This window comes from Carettochelys insculpta, chromosome 21 (genome assembly GCF_033958435.1).
Source record: "Carettochelys insculpta isolate YL-2023 chromosome 21, ASM3395843v1, whole genome shotgun sequence".
Taxonomy (NCBI): domain Eukaryota; kingdom Metazoa; phylum Chordata; order Testudines; family Carettochelyidae; genus Carettochelys; species Carettochelys insculpta.
In genome coordinates, this window is record NC_134157.1 from 11,984,601 (window position 1) to 12,008,644 (window position 24,044).

General features: G+C 50.4%; 1 long non-coding RNA gene across 1 annotated transcript; it reads left to right on the forward strand.

Moving 5' to 3' along the window:
• Positions 1–6,123: 6,123 nt before the first annotated feature.
• Positions 6,124–23,801, forward strand: LOC142024048 (uncharacterized). Its single transcript, XR_012648378.1, has 2 exons — positions 6,124–6,327; positions 21,722–23,801. It is a non-coding gene; the product is annotated as an uncharacterized LOC142024048 (long non-coding RNA).
• Positions 23,802–24,044: the final 243 nt, after the last annotated feature.

Here is a 24,044-nt window from a genome sequence, read left to right on the forward strand (position 1 = left end):
GGCTCAACAGCAGTACGATGGAAAGGGACCTAGGGGTTATGGTGGATGAAAGGCTGGATATGAGTAAACAGTGTGCCCTTGTAGCCAAGAAGCTAACGGCATACTGGGGTGCATTAGGAGGAGCATTTCGAGCAGATCTAGGGAAGTAGTTATTCCTCTTTATTCGGCGCTGGTGAGGCCACATCTGGAATATTGTGTCCAGTTTTGGCCCCCCCAGTATAAAAAGGATGTGGATTTGCTAGAGCAGGTTCAGCAAAGGGCAACAAAAATGATTAAGGGTCTGGAGCATAAGACCTATGAGAATGGGCTGAGGGATTTGGGCTTGTTTAGTTTACAGAAGAGAAGACTTAGAGGTGATTTAATAGCAGCCTTCAGCTTCCTGAAGGGGAGCTCTAAAGAGGAGGGTGAGAAATTGTTCTCAGTGGTGTCTGGTGGCAGAACAAGGAGTAATGGTCAGAAGTTGAAGAGGGAAAGGTGTAGGTTAGATATTAGGAAAAACTTCTTCACCAAGCGGGTGGTGAAGCATTGGAATGCGTTGCCTAGAGAGGCGGTGGATTTTCCATCCCTTGAGGTTTTTAAGTCCCAGCTGGACAAGGTCCTGGCTGGGATGACTTAGAAGGGGTTGGTCCTGCTTGAAGCAGGGGGCTGGACTAGATGACCTCCTGAGGTCCCTTCCAGCCCTATGATTCTGTGATTCTGTAACCCCTTCTGCTTCTTTGAGTCTGTCCCTGTGGGTGCTCCACCTTAGGTGACTATGAAGCAGTGTGTCCACCAGAGGTGGGTGCTTTGGGCAGCATAGTGTCTTTATGAGCCACTGTGAGGATGGAGTGACCAAGTCGAGTTTCCCTGGAAGAGAAATAATCAAGCACATAATGCACCATGAAGGTATGGGTGGACAACCCTTTAGCTTATTTGCAAATGTCTAACAGAGGAATGCCCTGGATGTATGCAATCGATGAGGCTGTGGCTCTGGTCGAATGTGCACTGAGCTGTGCAGGGGGCTCCCTGTCAAACAGTGAGAACAACAGTCTTATATACTATACTATCCTCTTAGCAAGCCTCTGGGAGGAGATAGGAAGTCCCAGAGATGTCTGTACAGTGAAAATGAACAATCTGTTGGACTTGCAGATTTTTGAAGTTCTGTCTATATAGAAGGCAATGGCCCTGCGGAGATGCAGGATGTGGAATGTCACCTGGGTCTTGTCTTCATGAGGTTTGGGAGAGAAGACAGGTAAGTTGATGGGCTTGTTGCAGTGGAATGTGGAGGAGACCTTTGGTACAAACTTTGGGTGAGGCCTAAGCATCAATCAGGGCTGCAATTTCTCCCATTCATCTGGTAGAAGTTATGGCCACCAGAACGGCCACCCTCATAGAAAGGTGGAGGAGTCGGCAAGTTGCCTTCATTTGGAAGCGTTTCTTAGTCAGCACCCTAAGAACAAGATGGAGGTCCCACGCGGGGACTGATGGTTTGATAGGCGCATAAGTGTTTCTCAGACCTTTGAGGAACCTCCTCCTGACAGGATGAGAAAACACAGAGGCATACTCTGTAGGCTCATGTAGGGGTGTGATGGCCATGAGGTGGAATTTGAGGGAGCTAAGGGAGAGACCAGAGTCCTTGAGCTCTGTGACATATGGCAGGAAAGCAGGCAGTGGAAGGGGTGCCATGTTGAGTTGGTTTCTTTGGGACAAGGCAGAGGTGTGAGGTGTCTGATGTGAGGCAAGTAGGCTTATGTTGTGGGCAATGCACGATGTCAAAAGACGCACCTCTCTTCCTTTCATAGTGGGTAAGATCTAGTTCCTCCTTGGCTGCTGATTTAGAACATCGTGGCTTGATTCTCTGGAAAGATCTGCACCTTAGAGTTGGAAATGTGACCTTGAAAGTGCTGTCATGCTCTGAATATTGTGTGCAGGTCAAAGTTATTGATGTACAGGGTGGTTTCTGTTGGGGATCATTGATCCTGCATGGTAAGGGTACCAAAATGGGCTTCCTATCTTATTTGGGAGGCATCTGTGGTGATGATGAGGAATGGAACTGGTATGTGGAAGAGACCCCAGTGTACATGTTTTGTGGGTCCAACCACCATTGGAACGATTTCTTGATGGAGAGTGACACAGAAACCAGCTTGAGGAGGCTGTGTTTCATTGGCCTGTAGACTGAGGTGAGCCCGTATTGCAGTGGCCTCATATGTGGTCTGGGATGAGGGACCACAGTCGGGGCTGCTGCCATGTGGTCTAGAAGTTAGAGGCACACTCCGGCAGGTAATTCGGGAGCTGTGCAATGTAGTTGGAGAAGCTCCTGTATAGTAAGAAATCTGTGATGGGGAAGGCATGCGGTAGCAGTGGTGCAATTCAGTTGCGCTCCCATGAACTACAGCACCCCGGTTGGCTGGAGTTGGTGTTTTGAAAGGCTTATCTACAGGCCTAAGGCGAAAGAGCTCCATGGTGGTACTGACTGCTGTATGTGTGTTTTGCAGGGAGTCCCCTCTTATCAGTCAATCATCCTGATATGGGAAACTGCATACTCTCTGCTTGTGCAGATGAACTGACACTACTGCCAGTACCTTGGAGAATAGCCTCAGTGTAGTGAAGAGGAAGAAGGGATGTACAATGTACTGGAAGTGTTGTCCACCCACCATAAATCTGAGGTATTTCCTGTGGTGGGGGGATGGGCACATAGGAAAGCGTGTCCTGAAAGTCAAGAGTTGCCAGCCAGTTGTGGTACTGCAGCTGAGAACCCTTTACTTTGCCATGCAGCAGGATAGGCACAGATGCTGATGGGCTCAAGCGTGGGGCTTTGTTAGACCCATTATTTTTGCCTGTGGCAGGGCATGGTGTTTGCGCCAGAGATGCCACAGTTTTATGTTTTTGAGCCACATTCGGCTTAGGCTTGCCCTGTTTGGGCATTGAAGCCAGGTCCTGGTGACCTTCAGGGTGTGTTAGGTGATAACAACCCTGTGAGCTCTTGCCTAGAGCCCTCATAGGGAACAGAACCAGCGTGGAGTTGTGGGAATCATCCTCTATTGGGTGAGGGGGATTCCCTGTTAACATCTGCATTTTTGATCTTAGATTGTTTAGACGTTGCAGAGTTTGCAGATGGAATGGCAACAGCTGCCTTATCTAACATCATCATATGTATAGTATAAGTGGGATGCATAGGAAAAAAAACACTTGTTTTTAGCTCCTTCTGGACTAGCTCCTGAGCATGAGAGTTGGTGAAAAATGAAGCCAGTTGATGTTGCCAGTGGGAATAAAGGGAGCAGGGGCTAACAGAGGACACTGACACCCAGCAAACAAGAGTAAAGTTAAGGTTAAACATTAACAGTACTACTGTTCTGTTTCACTCATTTGCAAGATAAAAGTTGTTTGTGGCAAGAGTCAGAACATACTGCTTACTCAGGGAAAGAAAGTGACCAGCAATTCCTAATGAGTCACAGAAATCCTCTCTAACCTCCCTAAGCTTTTGTAGGATAAAAGATATTTTGGAGCATAAGCTTTCATGGGCAAAGACCCGCTTCGTCAGATGCATCTGACCAAGTGGGTCTTTGCCCATGAACGCTTATACTCCTAAATATCTGTTAGCCTATAAGGTGCCACAGGACTTGTTGTTTTTGAAGATACAGACTAACAGGGCTACCTCTCTGATTCTTGCAGGGTAAGAAGTACTTGCATTCACTCTTCACTATACTGGCCGTGCCTGGCTCACCTGTTGGCCTCTGAAGTTCATGCATTTGGAGGGAGAGGTGGATATCACTATTCAACAGCACTCAGACCTCCCACAGTTCTCAGATTAAATTCCTCATTTCCTTAGCTGCAGTTGAGGTGATGGGGAGGGGAAAGATGACTGTTCTGTGGTTAATGCACTGGAATGGGTGTCAGGAGATTTGGATTCTATTCTGGACTCTACCACAAATCACTGTGAGGCTACGTCTATAGTAGCATTCCTCTTTCAAAGAGGCATGCAAATGAAGGAAATCAAAAATGCAAAGGAGGCACATTTACATATCTGGCACCTTATTTGCATATTCTTTGGGAAGAGATTCTTTCGCAAGAAAAAAGCAACGTAGATGGGGCTCTTTTGAAAATAAACCCCATCTTCAAGAAACACAATTGGAAGAAGGGTTCATTTGAAGATGGCATTTATTTTTGAAAGAGCCACGCCCACACTGCTTTCCTTCTTTCAAAAGAATCTCCTCTGAAAAGAAATTATGCAAACAAAGCACAAGATATGTAAATCAGTGCCTCATCTGCATATTTTATTTCCTTCATTTGCATGCCTCTTTCGAAAGAGGAATGCTAGAGTAGATGTAGCCTGAGATTTTGGGCAAGTGATATTACTGCTCTGTGCCTCAGTAACAACACTTTCCTACCTCAGAGAAGTGTTGAGATTTGTAAAGTTTCGGAGATCCTTTTATGGTCCAGAAAGGTCTGTGTATTATCATCTCTGCAAGAAGGAGCTAAGCTGCTTCACAGCTACACAGCGACATCAAGGTTTGTTCCAAATTAAAAGTACTGCTCTTTTCTCATTAGATCTGTGATACTCAGACATCAGCAATTCAGAAACCCAACTAGCAATCAACATTACCCAAAAGAGACAAAGGAATGTGAACAATAATAATAATGAATATAAATGAATAATAGAGTCTTTAAATGAATAATAGAGTCTTACAGCAGTAAGTTAATAATTTCCTTAGTTAATACATGAAAAAATGTCCTGACTGATTAATAACTCAGATCTGTCAATAATTAAATTCCACTGAGTTTTAACATGTGCTGCAAAGAGGCGCAGGAGGCACATAAAAGGGCTGCTTGCAGCTCACGTCCCCGTTCTGAGTATCACAACATTAGGTGTTTTGTAACAGTTCAGGCAGGTTCCAGGGTGGCAAGGAAGGCTGAGTCACAGGGAGCCTCCTCAGCTGCCTGTCCCAGAACCTGCATGGAACATACAGGGTTCATATTTCAAATGCAGAGCTGTCCAGCCTGAGGGCTCTGACAGGGGGTCCATTGCCTGCTGGCTGGGTCTTAGGCCTCTACTTCTCACCTTCTGTGTGCTGGGAGAGGAGCCTTCCTGTTTTCTGTACTGGCAGTGGAGCTGGGTAGGGTGTGGGCATGAGGGAAATGAGGGAAGGTGGGGTGAGGAAGAGGCAGTGGGGAAAGATCGGGAGTGAGGGAAATGAGGGGAGAGGGGAATGGAGATGAAAAGGGGATAGGAGAATCATGGGGGGAAGTGGGAGTCCTGCATGCAGTCTCCCCTCACCAGCAGCTGGGGCTCCCTGGTTATCCAGGCCCAGGCCCATCTAACACTCTTTACCCTGAAAAGCCATGCTCCCCTATGCTTGGACCCTTCCAACAACCACCCAGAGCCCCACCACACCAAGTCCCAGCAAAATGCACCTGGACCCCCTCATCCCATCATGCCCCACTTCCCCAGCAGCTAGACCTTGCCATCAAGCCCTACCTTCCGCCACCCCCTCCACTGAGCTCAACCAGCATTCCATTGCCCCAACACACAGAACTCCTTAACAAGACCCTGTGCCTCCAGCTCTCCCACTGAGCTGCCCACACCCAGACAGTCCAACACCTGGATCCTCCCCACACTAAGCCCCTGCACACTTGGATCATGCTGGGTGATCTCCCGACCTCAGTGCAGAAAGTGGCCTGTGCTCCTCACTGCAAGAAATTTGAAGATCTGGGATTTTCTTAATGGCTCTCCTCTCACAGACTTCCATTATGACATTGGACCCTTCATTTAAGGCTTGAGCTCAAGGGGTGTTTTTCCACAGACTTAAGATCCAGCAGATAAGGAACTTACTTATTCCGTGCTTCAGTTTCTTCATCTGTAAAGGGGATGATAATAATACTTGCCTGCCTCACAGGAGTTTGTGTAAATTCATTGGTTTTGGTTTGGTGCTTAGATGTCAGCAGATGGAAAGTGCTGAGAAGTGCACTATTGTGAAGTGTTTTTTTTTTTTTAAACAAATTCCAAAACTTTTTTGTTTCATTCATGTAATTGGCACTGCTCCTGGATAACAGGAGAATTTCAGTTGGGACTTTATTGGATGACTCCTCCTCCAATTGTGTGATGCTGGAATTGTTTGCTATAAGAGGCCAGGGTAGTGATAGCAGGGCCCCACTGGAGCTCCCCCATCATCACTTTTGAAAGGCCTAGATAAAGACTTGGGTAGGCTAGCGAGCCTTATGCAGCACCAGGTACCCTCTGCTGGCCTGTCCTCAGGGCCAGCTAAGTGAGACTGGGCAGAGCAATAAATGGATAGGTGGAATTGATTCCTCACCTCACTTGCGCCAGGACCCATCAGAATGTTTCCACAGGTAAGCAGTGGCAATTAGGTTATTTTACTTGTTCAAATTCTGTGATGGGCAGGACAGGGGGAGTGCTTGGTTGGGGAGGGCAGTCAGCTTGACTTGAGGTGGGCGGCCCTGAGGAGAAATGGTATGGAGGGAAGAAAGGGGGAGCAGAGGGGGAGGGGAAATGGTGGCAGGGAGGAGAGGAGGTATTGGTTGATAGGTCTCAACTCAACTCTTTTCAGTGGATGGAAGATTGAATTTGCCTGGTGAGAACAGGGCAGGTGATTTGGATCCTTATCCTCTGGGGATATTAACAGAGAGATAGCCGTGTTAGTCCGTATTCTATCAAAACAAAAAAGTAGTCATGTAGCACTTTAAAGACTAACAAAATAATTTATTATGTGATGAGCTTTCATGGGACAGACCCACTTCTTCAGATCCATAGCCTTACCAGAACAGACTCAATATATAAAGCACAGAGGTTCAAAAATTGTTATCAAGGTTGGCAAATCAGATAGAAGAGCAGAAATAGGAGAGGTGAGGGGTGGGGAAGTTAAGTGTTAGATCAAACATCAAAGTATGTGAAAGAGTCCTTATAATGGGTCAGGTAATTGCTGTCCCTGTTCAAACCAAGTGTTAATGTGCTGAATTTGAATATGAATGTTAGTTCCTGAACACTCTCTCAGTAGATGGTTTGAAGACATCAGATAGGCATTGGACTAAGCCCCAGAGAAATTGTGGGCTGGGTGTTCCATACCTTGTTGAGGTGCCAGTTAAATCCAGCACAAATCTTCCCTCAAAAAATCTTGATTTAGACAGTCCAGCTCCCCTAAGCATACCACTTCAGCCACTGGCTCGAGTCTGAGACTATGTCTACGCTACAGCGATCTGTCAACAGAAGCTCCTGTTGGAAAATCTCTTCTGACAAAATTTCTGCCAACAGATAGAAGCCACACACAAAAGCATATTGCTCTGGCAAGCTGCTCTGTTGACAGAGAGTGGCCAGACTGCCCAGCTGCTCTCTTGGCAAAACTCTCTAGTGTAGACATAGCCCTACAGGGGTAACCTGCATTTTTCCAGAAGACAGAAAACAAAGGGATGAGTTCATCACATCCATCTTTGCACATACAAAGCAAGAACTCCATTTTATTGTAGAAACCAGGTCTCTTCTTTTGGACCAAAGCTTTGGGTATTCTACATTCAGATAAAATTTCTTCTGTGTGTTCCAGGTGATAGGGAGGGAAGGGAGAGTGAGTGTGCATGTGTCATTTAGGGCAGTAAGCTGTTTGCAAGGGTAGAAGTGGCAGGATTGAAATTAGATTCCTCAGGTGTCTTCATTTCACTGTTTAAAGACAAATATAAGACTGCATTTTGGACCTATAACACAGGCAAAGCCAGGATCACACAGTAATGCTTAGCACTTAATGCCTCTCCTTTTTCCACCTGTGCCTAATGATTCTTCCTCTACTTCAACCCGACTTTTCTTCTTAGTAGTTAAAGAAAAATCATGGCTGGAGCCATATCATTTCCGAGAAACCCTCATCACATCAGTGGTCACAGCTCTTATCTATTCAATTCCAACTCCTATCCCACTTAACAGGAAATCTGCTTCCTGGTTGGGTGTCTTCTATATTTAGAGTCAACCCAAAACTTCAAAGAAAAAAATTTACATTTCTGATGTCAGGTCTCCTTTTCTGTTCTACAGCATTGCTTGAAGTGTGTGATACTAACGTAACCATGGGCAGCTTACTGGATTGGCAAACTAATTTAAACACCGTCCAAATAAAATGGTGTGCTTCTATTCAGAAAGTACAAGTTCCTTTATACTGATTAGAGGCAGATTAATTCATACAGCTCTTAAATCATAAGCGAAACCAGGGATTTGATGCAGACCCCTGATGAGTTAACTCAGAAGCTCTTCCTGTCCTCAATATAGAACAAGGATCTCCATTATTTTCCAACCTGTGTTTTCATAGGCACAATTGCAAGGTGTGCATAGATTGCTATCAAAAAGGAACAGTAGCATTCTACCCTCACTTCATACAAGAGATTCAGCCAACTGTGTGGTACAGCATTGCTGGGGACAGTGAAAATGCTGCTTTAATACCTAGCAGAGAATATTTGGATTTCAGGGTGTGTGTGTATGAAGGTGACAGACACTTCGGGATAGGATTAACTACGTAACTGTGGCAGGTTGCAGTCACAGAAGACCCTTTGGGATTGTTGGCTGGTATGCTGATTATGCTAATGTTGCCTGCCTTCTTGCTCTCTAGGTCTCCCCACCATCTGAAATTAGTAGGCATCCTTCGGTCTGCATAGACTATGGATCGCGCCCTTTAAAGTTTCAATTGAGGACTTCATTTACAGCGTCTATTGTGACTATGAAGACCCACACGAGAGTGACAGTCCTTGCTGCATCTCTTGCAGATGTAGTGGGTGTCTGGCAAGTCCTTATTGTGCTTTTTGTGCGCTCACTTCTCCTCTGCTAGCTGTCTGATCTTCATCTCGCCCTTCTGAAGGCCCTTGTGTAACCCCTGCCTCCATCTGCTGCGGTCATCTGCTAGTTCTTCCCAGTTGTCCAGCTCGATGTCTACCTCTCTGAGGTCTCTCTTGCAGACATCTTTGTAGTGCAACTGGGGGCATCTGGGAGGTCTTTTGCCAGAGGCTAGCTCACCATACAGGGTGTCTTTTGGAATCCTTCCATCATTCATCCTGTGGACGTGGCCAAGCCAGCGGAGTCGACGCTGCCTGAGGAGGGTGTGCATGGTTGGGATTCCAGCTTGCTCGAGGACGGCGGTGTTGGTCACTCTGTCCTTCCATGATATTCCAAGGATGCGCCTGAGGCAGCGCAAGTGGAAGACGTTCAGCCTCTTTTCCTGGCGGGCATACAGGGTCCAAGTCTCGCTGCCATAAAGGAGGGTGCCGAGGATGCAGGCTCTGTAGACTTGCATTTTGGTGTGAGTGTACAGCTTGTTGTTATTCCACACTCTCTTGCTGAGTCTGGACAGAGTTGTGGTTGCTTTTCCGATCCTCCTATTTAGCTCAGTGTCCAACGACAGGGTGTCAGTGATGGTGGATCCGAGGTAAACGAACTTGTGGAAGACCTCTAACATATAGTTGTCAATGCTGATTGATGGGGATTCAGCAACATCCTGACCGAGTACGTTTGTCTTCTTTAGGCCGATGGTAAGCCCAAAGTCCTTGCACGCTTTGGAGAACTGATCCAGCAGTTTTTGAAGCTGGTCTTCTGTGTGAGACACTACAGCAGCATCATCTGCGAACAGCATGTCTCTGATGAGGACTTCTCGCACCTTAGACTTAGCTTTCAGCCTTGCAAGGTTAAACAGTTTCCAATCAGATCTTGTGTGCAGCAAGATGCCCTCTGTTGAAGATCCAAAGGCATGCTTCAGGAGGAGTGCGAAGAAGATCCCGAACAACGTCGGAGCAAGCACGCATCCTTGTTTGACGCCGCTCCTGATTCTGAAAGCATCCAATAATGCACCGTCATATTGGATGGTTCCTCTCATGTCTTCGTGGAACGACTGGATCATCTTGAGTAACCGTGGAGGACAGCCTATCTTGTGGAGCAGTTTGAACAGACCATCCCTGCTGACCAAGTCAAAGGCCTTGGTCAGGTTGATGAAAGCTATGTAGAGTGGCTTTCTCTGCTCCCTGCACTTCTCCTGCAGCTGCCTTAGAGAGAAGACCATGTCAACGGTAGACCTCTCTGCGCGGAATCCGCACTGCGATTCGGGGTACACCCCCTCAGCAATCTTCTGGAGTCTACCAAGGATGACGCGAGCGAACAGTTTACCAGTGACGCTTAGGAGGGAGATTCCATGGTAGTTGTTGCAGTCGCTTCTGTCTCCTTTGTTCTTATACAATGTTACAATGTTAGCGTGGCGCATATCCTGTAGAACCTCACCCTCTTTCCAGCACAGGCACAGTAGCTCATGTAGGGGTTCCAGGAGTGTGTCCGTGGCACACTTGATTACCTCTGGTGGTATACCATCCTGACCAGGGGCTTTTCCTGCTGCAATGCTGTCGATGGCTCTCTTCAGTTCATCCACAGTCAGTTCTTGATCCAGTTCGTCCATTACTGGTAGGAGCTCGACGGCATCGAGGGCTGCGTCAACCACAACGTTCTCGCGTGAGTACAGCTCGGAGTAGTGCTCAACCCAGCACTCCATCTGTTTGGCTTTGTCAGCAATGACTTCACCAGATTTGGATTTCAGAGGTGCCATCTTGTTCTGGGTGGGTCCTAATGCCTTCCTCATACCCTCGTACATTCCTCTGAGATTACCAAAGTTGGCACAGGTCTGGATGTTGCTGCATAGCTGGAGCCAGTGGTTGTTGGCACAGCACCTGGCTGTCTACTGTACTGTTCTTCTGGCCTCTCTAAGTGCTTCCTGGGTACTCTGGGTCGGTGAGCGTTTGTACTCCAGGAGTGCAGCGCGCTTCTTTTCAATGACTGGAATCATCTCATTGGAGTTAGCTTCGAACCAGTCGTTCATGTTTCTAGCTCTTCTTCCAAACACCGACAAGGCCGTGTTGTAAACTGTATCCCTCAGATGCTGCCATTTGGATGTCGCATCGCCACCCCCAGGGCCGCTGCGCAGATCTTCCTGGAGGGTCTCTCTGAACTTTTCAGCTTTCTCCGAGTTTGCTGCCTTTCTGGCGTCAATGCGGGGCCTTCCAGCAGGTTTAGAGCGGTACAGCTTCTTGGGTCTCAGCTTGAGCTTGGAGCAAACTAGCAAGTGATCTGTATCACAGTCAGCACTATGATAGCTGCGTGTCAGAAGGACGTTTTTGAGGTTATTACGCCTAGTGATGACCACATCTAGTTGATGCCAGTGCTTCGAGTGTGGGTGTCTCCACGACACTCTGTGCTGTGGCTTCGTTTGAAAGAATGTGTTTGTGATGCACAGATTGTGGTACTGCTGCTGTAGCGCAAATACCTGCTGGTGAACAACGGTACATTTTGGGTGACTTCAATGCAAGAGTTGGAGCTGATTGGGCCTCATGGCCTTCCTGCTTAGGACGCTTTGGTGTGGGAAAAATGAATGACAATGGACAGTGTCTCCTTGAACTGTGCACGTACCACAATCTGTGCATCACAAACATCTGAAATTGCTGGGCTAGATACTCTGGTCTCCCCCAGACAAGGAAGAGTCAGGTTTCCATTCCCTTTCAGAACAATACAGACAGTGAATCACTTCAACTCTGGGATGACATAGTTCTAGAGCACAGCACACCTAAGAAAAGAATCCCCAAAAAGCAATCAAGACCCTAAGTAAATCTGTCTTTCTCTCTGTAAAATTTTTACACAGTTGAAGCTCATTAAGTAAAATTCATTTATCAACAAATGAGAGATATGCCCAGTGGTTGCTCCCCTGAGGAAACAGTTTTTACACTGAGCCTGACTGAACACTTTTGTTAACTATGAAGTACATAAAAAGTAGTATTTAAGTGGTTGCAAGTGAAAAACAGATCAAAGTAAGTTACGAAATTAAAATGAACAGAAAATGCATAGGTCCTTCTCATTTGTGAATAAGCTTGTTACATGCAAAAATCTTACCTTAAAGAGCTATTTCTACTTCAGACATAAGCTTCATGTCAAAGGTGATCTTTTACTCTGACTTGGATCTCCAGCCCTTCCAAGTTCTTTGTTTCCTCTTAGAGTGTGCCAGGCAGTTTCAAAAGCCAGCCAAAGACAAAGAACTGATAGCAAAGAATAAATACCTGTCCAGAGGGAGAGTCTATTTAAGCAATGGGAGGCTCTCTCTCATCTTGTGGAAAGTCACGGAATTAAAAATGGCTTTCAGGATAGGGTGGTATGATCATACGTCTTTCAAGAACCAACTATCTACCAGACTTCCAGGACAAAAAAGGCTATTTAGAAGCCCTTGAGTTGATTACCAAGCCTTGAGGCTTCTGGGACACTAGTAATGGCTCTTGTTAGCATGTTCTAACTTATAAACAGATTTACACTTCATATTTCTAACTTCACATACAAGAATGATACATGCACCAAAATGGGATATACAGAACCAGCAGAGTGTAATGTTAAAATTGATAGGTTTTATGAGGTCTTTTATTTAAAGCACCTTTGAGTTATGCATATTTATACTCATAAGCCAATTTTCGACAAGCATGGTGTGTGTGTAACCACCACAATAACCAGTGCTTTTTTTGTCCCAGTACTTGCCAGTACTGAGTTCCGGCACCTCAGCAGCCCCAGCTGCAGGATCCCATTGAAGGTAGATGCAGGGAGCTGGCTGAGTACCATCTTCTCCTTTTAAAAAAACACAAAAACAAAACAAAAACAAAAACACTGACAGTAACTATTAGACATTATCATTAAGGTGCTAGAGCCTCAGCTGATGTAAGCTGGTCTAGTGTCATGGTAGTAAATGGAGCGAGTGTTACACAATTTATTCCACCTCAGGACCTGGCCTAAGATGTGTCTACAGGTCTTTGTACTTTCCATTCCTATCACAGGTGGCATGCATAGAGTTCAAGATAGCACTGAAGACTCACTTATTTCAAATGAGTACCGTTCCGGCCTGCTGAAATCAAGATTCAGAAGACTAGATTATAGTAGTGCTGCCACTATGTTGTCATGTTTCCTTGGTTGGGCCCCCCAAGCTAAGCAGAGTCCATTTAGCTCCAGCCATGCATGAGAGTGGCCAGGTGATGTCGATTCACTTCAGGAGGAGGGGATCTCTGCTAAATAATTTCCTAACTCAGGGAGAGCCAACCTTTTTTCATTGGGGGCCACATCAATTTTTTACATGTTCCAGGGGCTGAACACAAAATAGCCCCAAACCTGCCCTCCCATCCCCAGTTTTAACCCCTCATCCCCAAACCTGCCTCCCCATCCCCAGGCTTAACTCCTCTCATCCCAAACTGTCCCTCCATGTCCCGAAGCTTGATCCCTTGCAGCCACAACCCCCCAGGCTTAATCCCTCATGGCCCCAATCCCACCCCCAGGTTTGTGGAATGACTGTGGGCTGGGAAACTAAACCTTTAGAAGGCCTCTTAACAGTGGCAAACCATTGCAGCCAGTGCTTAAAAGCAAAACAGGATAAAGAACCTAAACTTATGGTCTTACAACCAATGCCCTCTAAATTAGGCAGGGGTCGGGGCCACTCTACAGAGTGACGTCCACGGGGCACCTATGGGACAGCAAGATCGATCCCACCTTGTTTTGCAGCTACAGCTGACCGAGGCAGCCCAGTAACACCCATGGGTACAACTGTTTGCCACTACTGCAAACAGCCCAGACACTGGAAAAGTCAGTGCCCAAGTCACCCTAAATCAACAGACCCTGCAGTTCACAGAGCTCCACAGGGTCAGTTTAACTTAGTAGACTTTGAAAACGAATAGGGGTGCCCGGAGGAGAATTGCAACTTCAATCTCTTATCTCTGCTTATTCCCCTGAACCCAGATGACACTCTTACCTGCCAAATTGCTGGACAAAACACCCAGGTTTTAGTAGACACACGGGCCAGCAGGTCCACCCTTCAAGTGTCTTCTTTCCCTATTCCCCTTTCTGGCCAGGTTGTTCATGCAGTCAGCATTTCTAATCAAGTCATACCTCACCCTGTCTCTGAACCCATCTCTCTTATACTTGGGCCCATTTCGGAACAGCATTCTTTCCTTCTAAGTCCTACTTCCCCTGTAGATCTCTTAGGAAGGTATCTACTGTGCAGGTTGTGCGGCACCATTTTCTATACTCCAGATGGGGTTTATCTTGAAGTACCTGCACAATCACGAGAAGAGGTGAAAGACCTCCTGCAGGATCCTACCACCTCTTTATTGCCTTCTATTCCTGAACCAGATGCTGATCTTTTGTCCCAGGTACCCAACTAATTGTGGCCTACTACCCCAAACGAGTGGATCCAGTTTACATTTCTGTTAATCCTACTAAGCCCTTGCCCTGTATTCCTCAGTACCTGCTGAATCCTGCAGCTAAGGCAGGAATTCAGCCTGTCATTTCTGACCTCCTGGCACAGGGGATTCTTATCCCATTCAAGCCCTTGCAACACCCCCATACTGCCCTTAAAGAAACCGGGGAGGGACACCTACCGGTTTGTCCAACACCTTAGAGCGATCAACTCCATTATTATCTCTCAGTTTCCTGTTGTTCCCAACCTGGCCACAATTCTTTCCTCTGTCCCACCAGATTCCACCTACTTTACTGTTGACCTCTCCTCTGCCTTTTTCAGTGTTCCTCTCCATCCCGATTGCCAATACCTTACAGCTTTTACTTATAAAGGGCAGCAATACTGCTGGACTGTTCTGCCACAAGGTTTTAGAGATTCTCCCACCTGTTTTTCACAGATCCTACAGTGAGACCTTGCTGACATTACTTTCCCCTCTGGCTCTACTCTCATTCAGTATGTAGATGATTTGCTTCTCTGAAGCCCGTTCCTCGAGGCATGCAGAGCAGACTCGGTTACACTTCTCATTGCCCTAGCGAAAAAAGGGCACAAGGTGTCTAAACAAAAACTTCAACTCTGTCAGCCAAAAGTTGGGTATTTGGGGCATGATCTCTCAGCAGGCAGCCGTCATCTTTCTGATGACAGAATCCAGGCAATCCTTTCTGCCCCTAGACCTACTACCCCTTCTCAAATCCGTTCTTTCTTAGGCATGGCTGGCTACTGTAGGCAATGGATTCCTAACTTTTCTCAGCTAGTCAAATCACTTCAGGACCTTACTCGAAATGCCACCCCTACTTCCATTCCTTGGGGCCCCCGGCAAGAAGCTGCTTTCACGTCCTTAAAACAAGCATTAGCGTCTGCTCCTGCTTTGGGTTTACCTGATTATTCCCGTCCTTTCACTTTGTTTTGCCATGAAAAGGAAGGCTGTGCTATGGGTGTGTTGGTTCAGAAACGTGGTGATAAATACCGCCCTCTTCCTTATTACAGTACCTATCTTGATTCTGTGGCTGCTTCTTTCCCTCCTTGCCTATGTGCAGTTGCAGCTGCAGCACGAATTTTAGAGCAAGCAGAGCCTTTGGTTTTACAATCTCCCTTAACATTGGCTGTTCCGCATTCAGTGTCTGCCTTACTCCTGAAAGGAAAAACTCAGCACCTTTCCAATACTCATCTTGTTAAATATGAACGGCTTCTTTCTGCCTCTCCTAGGCTGCGTCTACACGTGCACGCTACTTCGAAGTAGCGGCACCAACTTCGAAATAGCGCCCGTCACGTCTACACGCGTCGGGCGCTATTTCGAAGTTAACTTCGACGTTAGGCGGCGAGACATCGAAGTCGCTAACCTCATGAGGAGATAGGAATAGCGCCCTACTTCGACATTCAACGTCGAAGTAGGGACAGTGTAGACGAGCCGCGTCCCGCAACGTCGAAATTGCCGGGTCCTCCATGGCGGCCATCAGCTGGGGGGTTGAGAGACGCTCTCTCCAGCCCCTCAGCTCACTGGTGGCCGCGTGGAGCGGCCCCTTAAAGGTCCCCTCCCCCGCCCTGACTGCAGGAGGCTGAGGCAACGTGCAGGCTCCTGCCTGCACCCGCGGCGAGCCTGCACAGCCCTCAGCCCCTGACACCGGCCATGGCTGCCCAGCAGCCCCCCCAGCGCCCCCAGGGGACCCCCCCCAAGGGCAGCCAGAGCAGCCAGAGGACCAGCCAGTCTGGGAAGCGGCAGCGGGGCCCCTCTTGGACGGAGGCCGAGACGCGGGACCTGCTGGGGCTCTGGAGCGAGGAGGAGGTGCTCCAGGTAATGGGGAGCAAGAGGCGGAACGCGGATGCGTTCGCTCGGCTGGCCGACGGCCTGGCTGCCCGGGGTCACCCTGTCCGCACTCCTGACCATGTGCGCAGTAAGGTCAAGGAGCTGCGGCAGGGTTATGCCCGGGCCCAGGATGCGGCCAGCCGATCTGGGACCGCCCCCGTCACTTGCCCCTTTTACAGGGAGCTCAGGGACATCCTGGGCTCCCGGCACACCTCCTCCCCTCCGGCCACCCTTGACACCTCGGCTGACGAGCCCCAGCAGGCCCTGCAGCCGGAGTCCGACCTGGAGGCAAGCCCCGCACCCTGGGGGCCCCCCCCGGAGGCCATCCCCGGGACATCGCGGCAGGAGGAGGAGGAGGAGGAGGAGGAGGGGGGCTCCTCCTCCGCAGAATCCAGCCTGCAGATCCTCCTCCTGCCATCCCGGAGCAGCAGCAGGGCCTCCGACCCCCGGGGATCTCCGGACCGTGGGAGCGGACCCACAGGTAGGTACCCCTCTCTGGTGGACACCCCGGGGCTTGAGGGGCGGGGGGAACAGAGATGTGTCCAGGGCCCCCCACACGCTCACATGGCCATGGCCCCAAGGACACCAGGGCCATGGCCCTCACAGCACTGCAGCCATCAGCCCCTGCCCCCCGCCACCCTGCATGACAGTGCCATGCCCCATCCCCGGGCCAGGGGGGACCGGAACCTCGAGGGGCCCCCGGGCGGAGGGGGTGGGACACCCCGCAGCAGCAGCATGTGATGGAGTGGGGGGAGTGCCAAAGGGAGACTCAGGCTACATATGAGCCACCAGAGCCGAGGAGCTCCCAGGGCCAAAGGAGGATCCTGGCGCTACAGCTGGCAGGTGACACCTCTGCCCTGAGCAAACAGGAGGGACGAGCCGAGCTGGCTTGGAATTGGGGGGCGAGGGCGGGGGCCACAGGTAGAGGCTAGGGGAAGGGAGAGCTGGTAGGCAGCCAGCCAGAGGAGGGGGAAAGCTGCATCCCAGAGGGGCCCCCCTTGGGGTCTTCTCCCCACGACGGGTTGGAAGGACTGTCTCTTCCGACAGCTGGTGCTGTCACTCCTGCCAGAAACTGGCCATCTGTGGCCTAAGAAAGCTCTCCTGCTCTCAGACCCTGCGGGGTGAAGTGAGAGTCGCTCCCACCAGGGGACGGGGTGCAGGGCAGGGGGACCCCTGAACCCCATCCATCACAGCAGCATCTCCCGGGGACGGGGATGGGGAACATGCAGCACAGGGCGGGGGGGACAAAGGCCACGGCTCGGGGCCCACACTAACGCCTGTCTCCATTCTTCTTTCCCCCCTCCTCTCCTGTGTCCTGCACCTGCACCTGCACCATCCGAAGGACCGGAAGAGAGCGCCGGCGAGGCCTCGGTTGTCCCGGAGAGCCCTCCGGGACACTCGCTCCAGGGCAGCCCCTCGGCCGAGGAATGACCGGCCCCGCGGAGGGCCAGACGGCGGACCCCGCACCTGCTACCGGTGACGGCCACGGACCCCCAGCTGCTGGCCATCCTCCGCCGGCAGCTGGAGGTGTCGGAGCAGCACCTCCGGCTGCAGGAGCAGGCGCTGACCTGGCGCAGGGAGGCATGGGGAGCCTATATGGAGACCATCAACCGGCTGATCGACTCCCTGGCCCCCCATGCCGCGCCAGCCGAGCCACCGCCCGCCATGCCCGCTCCTGCAGCCCCACCACCAGCTGCTCCAGCCGTCGCCGGGCCGTCCGCCGTCGCCCCACCACCTCCCCGCGAGGGCCACCGCGCCGAGGGACCCCTGGAGCCACCCGAGACTCGCCGGCGCAGCTACCTTCCGGTGGAGCCCGCTCCCACCCAGCCGCGGACCAGACTGCAGGCCCGGCGGAGCTCCCGGCCGGGCACGCCCACTGCTGGGCTGTAGGGGCGAGGGGCCCGGGACGTGGCCCCCCCCCTTGTTGGACAGACTTTGGGGGCTGCTTTATGTGGGTGCCCCTGTTTGCCCCGTCCCCCCCTGTAAATAGTTCTCCCCGTTCTCCTCCCTGCTTTTCTTTTTTGTTGATGGCGCACAGTTCTTTGCTTTGTTGTTGTATATTGTTTTATTTGTGCACATCTTGCTTTTGTTGAACGTTTGTCCCTCCTTTTTGGTTTCTGTTTCACATATTTATTTATTTACAAAAAAAAAAAAAATTCGTTAAGACAAAAAAAACATTTATGTTCACCCACAAGTTCGTGCTGTCATTTCTCCTGGACAAGTGTGGGGGGCGGTGGGGTGCTCCATGGTGTGGGCGTTGGGGCAGGAGTGTGGGGGAGGAAGGGGCGGGCAGTAGGGGGCCTGGGCAGAGTTCACCCCGCAGCCTGTTGCTGGAAGTGGGCCCACAGGGCCTCCCGGACCCGGGTCCCCTCTGGGTCCACCTGCCGACTGGGGGCAGCAGGTGGCTGCACGTGTGCCCTGCCGGCCTCAGAGGCCCAGCCCTGAAGAAAGCTCTCCCCCTTGCTCTCCACGAGGTTGTGCAGGGCGCAGCAGGCACCCACAATCTGGGGGATGTTGTTGGGGCTGGCATCCAGGCGGGTCAGGAGACATCGCCAGCGTCCCTTGAGGCGACCAAATGAGCGCTCCACCACCTGGCGCGCACGGTTCAGGTGCTCGTTGAAGCGCTCCTGGCTGGCGGAGAGGTGGCCCGTGTAGGGGCGCATGAGCCACGGCCGGAGGGGGTAGGCCGCATCCGCGATGATGCAGAAGGGCATGGTGGTGTCCCCCAGAGGGATCTCCTGCTGGGGGATGTAGGTCCCCGCCTCCAGCCGGCGGCACAGGCCCGAGTTCCGGAAAACCCGGGCGTCGTGGGTGCTGCCAGGCCAGCCCACGTAAATGTCCTGGAACCGTCCCTGGCTGTCCACCAAGGCCTGCAGGACGACTGAATGGTAGCCCTTCCGATTGAGGTATCGGCCTCCACTGTGGTCCGGGGCGCGGATGGGGATGTGAGTCCCATCCAGAGCCCCGAAGCAGTTGGGGAAGCCCAGGGTGGCAAAGGCGGCGACAGTGGCATGTGGGTCCCCCAGCCTCACGAGCCTGTGCAGGAGCATGGCGTTGATGGCACGCACGACCTGCAGAGAAAGCACATGGGACAGCCCCAATGAGGGGTGAGCAGGGTGTGCGTGGCCCTGGCCTGCCCTGGCCCCCCTGCCCTGCCCTGCCCTGCTCTGCCCTGGCCCCCCTGCCCTGGTCCCCCTGCCCTGCCCTGCTCTGCCCTGCCCTGCCCTGGCCCCCCTGCTCTGCCCTGGCCCCCCTGCCCTGCCCTGGCCTCCCCCTGTGGGTTCTCTTACCTCCATGAACACAGCCCCAACGGTGGCCTTTCCGACACCAAACTGCTGCCCCACGGATCTGTAGCTGTCCGGAGTGGCCAGCTTCCAGACAGCGATGCCGACCCATTTCTCCACAGGGAGGGCACGCCGCATGGCAGTGTCCCGGTGCCTGAGTGCGGGGGTGAGCCACTGGCAGAGCTCCAGGAATGTCTGGCGGGTCATCCTGAAGTTCCGGAGCCAGTGGTCGTCGTCCCACTCCCCAAGCACCAGCCGCTCCCACCAGTCGGTGCTGGTGGGGTAGCTCCACAGCCGCCGGCATGTGAGGCAGGGGGTGGAGCGGGGTGCTGCAGGGGTAGGGGCTGAGCCCCGCTGCCCTGGGGGCATCTCCTCCCCTGGGGCAAGAAGGTGCTCAGCTGCCCCCAACATGGCATGAGCCAGGGCAAGCCCTGCTCCTGCCGGGAGGGCTGGGTGGACCTCTAGCTGCTGCTGCTGCTGCTGGGGGTCCATGACTGCGGCGCTCGGGGTCTGTGTGCCTATATGGCTCCTCAGACCGCGTGCTGTGTAGGCTGAGTGTATGTGGGAGGGGCCCTTTAAGGGAGCGGCTAGCTGTTGCCCCGGAAGCGCTAGTCCGCCCTGTGACCCTGTCTGCAGCTGTGCCTGGCATCCCTATTTCTACGTGTGCTACTTTGACGTGTAGACGTTCCCTCGCTGCGCCTATTTCGATGTTGGGCTGAGCAACGTCAAAGTTGAACATCGACGTTGCCGGCCCTGGAGGACGTGTAGACGTTATTCATCGAAATAGGCTATTTCGATGTCGCTACTTCGAAATAAGCTATTTCGATGTGGGCTGCATGTGTAGACGTAGCCCTAATGTTTCAGTGGTTCATTGTGTTTCTTTAAATCCCGCTACACTGCTCCCTGTACCCCATGAGGGGGAGCCACGATTGCTTGAAAGCTGTTCAGGCGGTCACTTCTCCTCAACCTGATCTCTCTGAGACCCCCTTGGACAATCCTGATTTTACACTGTACACAGATGGCTCTTGCTTTTATAATTCTACTGGTACCTTAGTAGCAGGTTATGCGATTTGTACTGTTTATGATGTTGTGGAGTCTGCTCCTCTGCCTTCTGTCTCGTCTGCACAGGTGGCAGAGCTTGTAGCTCTCACTTGCGCCTGTCATATCACAGCAGGGGTTTCTGCCACTATGTATACTGACTCCCAGTGCACTTTTGGTACACTATGGAAACAGCAAGGTTTTCTCACCTCCTCTGGACACACTATAAAGAATGGCCCTTATGTATCTGCTCTCCTAGATGCTGTACTTTTACCGTCTGCTCTGGCTATTGTTAAGTGCACAGCTCATTCTTTTTCCTCTGATGAAGTTGCAATAGGGAATGATATGGCCGATTGGGCTGCCAAGGCAGCTGCCCTATGTCCTCCTCAGGCTGAAGCATTGTACCCCTCCCTTCCGATGCCATCTCCAATGCCTTCCCTTTCGGAACTGGCCCTCCTGCAACACCAAGCCCCTGAATCGGAAAAGCAGGAGTTGAGATTGGCAGGGTGCACCTTGCACCCAGATCACTTGTGGCGCAGCTTTGACGGCCGCATTGTTGCCCCAGTGCTCCTGCTACCTCACCTTGCTTCCGTGCTCCATGGATTGTCACACGTTAGCAAGGGAGGGATGGTAGCAACTCTAAAACAAAACTGGTTTGCTCCCAAATTCTCCCAAGTAGCCCAAGACTACTGTCTGGCTTGCCCTGTCTGCCAAGCCCACAACGTGGGCAAACCTGTAAAGACAGTTCCGGCAACCAGACCCCTGCCTTTAGGACCGTTCCTGAATTTGCAAATGGATTTCATTCAATTGCCTAAATGTAAATCCTTTGAATATGTACTGGTTATTGTTTGTTCTCGGGATGGGTAGAAGCCTATCCATTCAGGAAAGCTGATGCCATCACAGTGGCTAAAAAACTTCTAAATCACTTTATCCCATCCTGGGGAATACTCCTTGTGATCTCCAGTGATAGAGGTACTCACTTCACTGGACAAATTGTTCAGAACATGGCAAAGTACTATTCCATCTGACAGGTGCTATACTGTCCACGACACCCTGAGAGCGCAGGAGCAGTGGAAAGACGAAATGGGATTTTAAAGAATAAACTCGCCAAAATATGTGAAGACTCTGGTTTAACTTGGGTAGAAGCTCTCCCGATTGCCCTAATGAGTATGAGAGCCACTCCTAACTGAAAATCTGGACTCAGTCCTTATGAAATTGTGTGTGGTTGGCCTATGAGGCAGCTGAGCAGCCCAGAGATTGACCAGAATGACATCACACTTATCAAAGGAAGCATAGTTAAGTACTGTCAGGAACTTATGAAGTGTGTGCCGTCCTATCATTCACAGGTCAAGGACACTTTCCTAGAAGCCCCGACTGAACCATGCTATAAGCTGCAACTAGGAGACTGGGTCTGTGTAAAGGTCCACCAAGGGAAGACTGCCCTGGAACCAAGGTGGAAGGGCCCCTACCAAATCCTTTTGACCACCCATACCGCTGTGAAGTGCAAGGGACTGCCCACCTGGATCCATGCCTCCCACTGCAAACTGGGTCCAGCTCCTACAGAGGCTAGTCTTGAAGAGGAGCACCGCAAACCTGGTACCGGCAATCCAGGTCCAGAAGTAGACAAGGATCAGCGCAGGCCTGGAACCGGCAATCCAGGCCCAGAAGCAGATGAACCTGAGGGATCAAGACTACAGTATCAACTATGACCCAGGAAACCTGCCAGAGATAGGTGAAGAAAGCTACGAAGTCCTGAAGAACAGCCAAATGGGGCTGGCCACACAAATCCTACTGAGCTTATGTTCAGTTTTGTTTTTAATACCTAGCAGCTATAGCCTATATGGCTCAAATACGTTTATGCTCTTACTGAACCAAGTCTCCCTAGAATTTAATAGTTGAGATTGTTGGATATGTGCTCATAGTCCTGCACATTCAGAAGGTGTCCAAATGATTCCAGTCCCACTAAATAACACTCAGATAAATGGCACATGCTTTGGTGAACTGAGCCTGAATGACATATGATATGATAAAGAGTTTAATGGCCTAGCATATGTCTGTCTAGCCATAATCTCAGTTGGAAAATACTGCTGGACATGCAATGGCACAGGGGCCCGAGTGGGAAAAAGCAAGTGTGAGATAAGCATTGTCCAAAATGGGGTTTGGTATAAAAATAACACCTGGGAAAAAGATAAAGGCCCAGCCGACTTTGGCATCTTTGGGTACTACATGCAGTGGATGATGAAACCCCAATGCGATAAAGCCTTAACTGCTAAGGTTGGCCATTGTTCCATATGTGGCCAAAGGGCATATAAAACCTTGCCCATAACTTGGAGTGGAACCTGCTATATTGGGGCAGCCTTCCCAGCCATTCGGATAGTAGACCGTCTTCCCGGTAGCAGAGTCTGAAACTACCGAGAGATAACGAACGTGGAATGGTATTGGGGAGTCACGAGCCCAGGTCTGGGTGTGGCCTTTGCGATGAAGGAAATCCGGAGGCTGGAGGAAGCTTTTGAGAAAGTAGCCAATGCTACAACCAAAGCCCTCTGAGCCAATCGATAAGGAATTAGGAGAAGTGAGGCAAATGGTCCTCCAAAACCTAATGGCTCTAGATTACATCCTAGCGAGTAAGGGTGGGGTTTGTGCCATGGTGGGAAAGTAATGCTGTGTGTATATTACAGACACCAGCAAGGAAGTAGAGAAAGACACCTCAGAAATTGAAAAAGCTGTGATGAGCCTTAAGCAGGAGGAAAGTTGGACCCTCTGGGGTTGGTTGGGAGGTTGGATTGGACACTTGGGAACTTGGATTTTACAAGGAATAGCATCAGTACTGGCAATAATCCTTTGTGTTTATTTTTGTTTCTTGCTAATCAAATGTTGTATTTCCTGTGCTCTAAAAAGGGCCGAACAGACTCTTACCAGCAGGGAAGTGGAGCTAATGATTTTAAGGCATGATGAGCAAAGAGAAGAACAAGAGATGTATGTAAATACTTTAATGAACATGTATCCATGAAATGGCTCCTGAGTTAGCCTTTTTAAGGCTAAAAGGGGGGAGTTGTGGAAACCATCTTGTATAAGAAGCCATTTCACATCCTTTACTTCTGCACGTACACAAGAGCCCATACTTTCCCAGACCTGTTTGGGAACGGCAGGGAGGATGAGCTGAATGGAACGTGTTCATGGGCTGTTTGGAGTTAAGGCTCCAGCTCCCCAGTACCTGTTTCTCTTTGCTGATAACGGTTTCTCTTTGAGCAGTGATTTATGATTCTCTAACTAATTGCCTCTGACACTGGGCTTGTTTGTGTAAGGGTATAAAATACTAGAGTTAGCTGCATCAAGCAGCCTTGCTGGACCTGGTTGTACTAGTGTCCAGTTTGGCTCATCTGTTGCCTTATTGAATTCAATAAAGCTGAATGTTAGCCGCCTAAACACAGAGAAGTCTTTTGCTTCAACACAATTCTCTTCTGCTCCCATCTTTGAAACATACAGGAAAATTATAGGTATTTTCAACTGGCTGGTCATCATCCTGTGGTCTAGACAGCAAGGCAACTTCAATCTTATGCGTCTCTGGTGCAGCCTCTGTGACTTCAGCAGAACTGCAAGGGGGTAAGAGCACAATCTGTCCATTGTCTGTAATTCAGCAGTGTCAATGCAGCTCTCAGCATTTAAGGT